This window comes from Haliotis rubra, unplaced genomic scaffold, assembly GCF_003918875.1.
Source record: "Haliotis rubra isolate DU_JTF1 unplaced genomic scaffold, ASM391887v1 Scf79, whole genome shotgun sequence".
Classification (NCBI taxonomy): Eukaryota; Metazoa; Mollusca; class Gastropoda; order Lepetellida; family Haliotidae; genus Haliotis; species Haliotis rubra.
In genome coordinates this window covers 1310464-1314287 of record NW_025767512.1, presented here as the reverse complement: position 1 = coordinate 1314287, position 3824 = coordinate 1310464, and positions in this window count along the sequence as shown.

Here is a 3824-nt window from a genome sequence, read left to right as displayed (position 1 = left end):
TTTTTGAAAAGTCCTTGGTGAAATGGCACAGCATCACATAAATTCACCATGGCGTCATAAACATCTGTATCTACATGGTGTCATCTACAATTATTTGCGATAACGTGTTCATGTCAGGTCCGTTTGAGGCAACTAACGGGTGGTAAGGCTCGCTGACCCGGTTGACATGTCATCGTATCCCAATTGCGTAGAACGATGCTCATGCTGTTCATCACTGGATTGCTGGTCCAGACTCGATTATCTACAGACTGCCGCCATATAGCTGGAATATTGCTGAGTGCGGCGTAAAACTAAGCTCACTCACTTACTCAGTTATGTCAAGTCACATTGCTATGATAATTTCACCAATGTCCATGACCATATGGGTAATATACTACAGACTTTCATTGCCCCTGAACACATAACACCGTGGTACGGCAAAAATGCATGTGTATTTCAGTGAAGAGATGAAATGAGGCTGTGTACATTTCATGGAAGTCCAATGAGCATGACTTAGACTTGCACAAGTCTCTAAGGTAAAAATTAATAGTTTAGGCCAGACGAATTTTATTTCTTTTTTACGGATTTTTGTCCTCAGAAAACCTAAAGGCAGGAGGGTAAAAAAAAAAAAAAAAAAACACCAATCAAAGTAATATTCCTTCTAAATACTAAAAGAATTTTACTTTGGGCAATTTATGAAGTGTATATGGGGCAAAAAACAATCTACAAATATTTTTCTTGTAAATTTACATTTTTGGCCAATAAAATCATTAGCATTTTATTTTATGAGGGGGAAATTTAATTTTTATTTTTATTATTCTTGAAAAAAATCTGACAGGTGGATCTGTAAAGCAAGAAATAAAATTGGTCTGGCCTTAAATGATAATTTAGACTGGAAATGATAACAGCAGACTGGGGTCTTTGGATTATTTTTATGTCCGCTTATCTAGATTTGCCTCCTACATGATAGAATTACTATACATCAATGGGCTTAGCCTTTAGTACAGCCTTTGAGCATGCTAAGCATGACTGTGTTTTGATTTTGTCAATAGAAGCGGCAAGATGGTGGCACAAAGTGACAACTGATCTTGAAGTATTCTAGTTTCCTTCCCGCAGGAACTTGGTCAAAACTAGTGACTACACATCAAAACTTCCATTTTCTCATTTTATGCTGGAAAGTTGTCCGCGTTACTGTCAGAAGAACTACAGTTGTAATTTAGAAACGCTTAATACTACTTTCCTTCCAACTTTTAATCTAAATTCTTTTAGAACACCCAAGCCTAACACATTTTTGTATCATTGTATATTAGAGCTTTCCTACATCAAGTTCCTAATAAATGCTATTTCACAGACAACTACTTACATTTAACCACTGTTGCCAAGTCACAAATATGACCTGTTGTGATAATTTGAAAAAAAATACTTTTAACAACATTGTACATAAAAATATGAAACACGTTAACATGAGTATATTGAAACCTTCATCACTGATGAAGATGCAGTATTTTCCGTTAATACTCCAGGTGCCATCTATTCTATTACGACGACTTTCACATATAAGGTATATGACCGAGCACCGTTACTAAAGACTTCTATGGTAGGGCATTCATTCATTGTATGTTGGGTAGTTGTAAAGACGGCAGCATACAGTATATCGTATGTGAAAATCGGTACAAAAATATCAATAAAATATTCTGGCTCATATCACACCATCCTTGTTTTTCAAGGAAATAATATCTCTATTTTATCATAAATGCTAACTACCGGATCTACGGCCAACACAGCCTTGTTTCAAAAAGTGACATCACCATCCTGATCTCTCCGATTAGCACAGAATGTCAGAATTTGTCTCCAGAATGTAACGTGACAGAAATATGGCCTCATTATCATGTAAACAGAGCAGGGCTAAAAAGGACGCCACGGAAGAAATGGGTCCAGGGTGTTTATTCATATAATGGGGAAAGAAACCCTGGATTATCGAGGATGTCACACTGAAACTTGTCATGTTGCTTAACACATGTTTACCATAATAAATTTTTTAAAAATAGAAAAGAAAAATAATAAATAAACCCTACAAATATAGCCTGTATATGAATTCAATACCTGATTTGACAATAAAAAAACAACTAGTCAAAGTCCAGTGAAGTCTTTTTGCAGTGCATAAACAAGGGTCTTCAATCTACATTAAGTCAGATATTTTTATACTTGATAAAGAAAGAGAGACAGATTTATAATATGAAACCATATTGGCTGAGAGAACATTAGGAGGTTCCAACAAACAGAGACTTCTGATTGGCTTATTTTGGGACTACTATCGGGTATTCCCAATTCTATTTATAGTAACTCATGTAAATACCATTTATCATCACACCTGTCATGGAGTCAATATGTGTTTCTATCAAATGACATGCAAACGCTTCTAGGTCCAGAAATATGGTGAAAAATGTAAGTAAAAGTGTCATTCACCATTCCAACTTGGGCTTAACACAGCAATGCTCTCGGAAATATAAGGCCACTTTTTCTCTCCATGTCTTCGCTGTTATCTATCATCAACCACTGGTGCAATTCATCAACCAAACATGATACCTCAGTTGATACAACAGAATCTGTATCGGTACATATAGATTCAACAATCAAGCTAACTGATGTTTATCAAATCTAGAACCGACACACTTTCATCATTGGACTTATTGAGAAGTTCAATCTCATCACATTCATTCTTAAATTGATATGAATATGATATAATAAAAACAACACTTTGTTTATTTGTACACAAGTCAAAATACTAAATGCATTGTAGAAAAAAGAATGGTCATACATATTTCAGCTATTCAGGTTTCTTGTACATAAAATAGATATGACATAGAGTATGATACTACAAACGGTTCAAGAGGTGAAAATGTGACTTATTAAAATATTTAGATAAACCAATAGATTGCTAACTTGAATATTTTGAAATTTAGAAATTATGTTCACAAAATAATTATTTGCAATATATTCATCATTCTTGACAACAAATTTTACAAATGATATTATTTGACAAATTTACATATAATCTTTCAATCGTTCATTATCATTACTTTCTGTTGATGCTGACCAGGGTTTTACCTCAACTCACAAAAATGGGGGTCCCAGGAACACCTAATTATTATTTTGAAGGTCCTTGCGGGCAAAGCGAGGGTCTTGTAACAGTGTACAGAACTGTACCTTTCAATAATTTTTTGAGAGCTTGAAATGAATCACTGATCATGTGGACTTACATATGAAATGATGCACACAACTGCTTTGAAAGAAACAACCAAACCCATATCAAAGTCAGAGATGTGTTGTGAGTACAGAGTCCATTCTTTCCATTTGTGAGTACTGGACACACCAGTCTAAGTAAACATAGGCTCAGTATTCTTCGTTACACTGCTATACTGAGTCTAACAAAAACTTGTGGAAGGTCGCGTCAGATGACCTTTTCAATGGACCAATCAGAACACAGCTTACAGAGTTTTGTACCCGAAAGAGTACCCGAACGATTCCGAATGCTATTTTCCGTGCTTCCGAGTGATGCACATGGAGCACGCCACAAGAGCGAGTAAACAGTCGCTGAGAATAGCGTTTTGTCAGTATTCAAGGATGTCAGCTTGCGGAAATATTAACTAATGATAGCCATGTCAACAGAAACCCAAAAGTGTATATTCTGCAGGTCATATATCTGTGTTTTATGCGGGTTTTCATTTGTTATGAGATCAGAGTTGGCGACCGGGGAAGAGAAAATCAGTTTTGTAAGTCCCGCCAAACCCTAAATAGTAGCTGTTGTCTGATTGGTTAAATCCGTTCGGCCGTCTCGCGTTTGA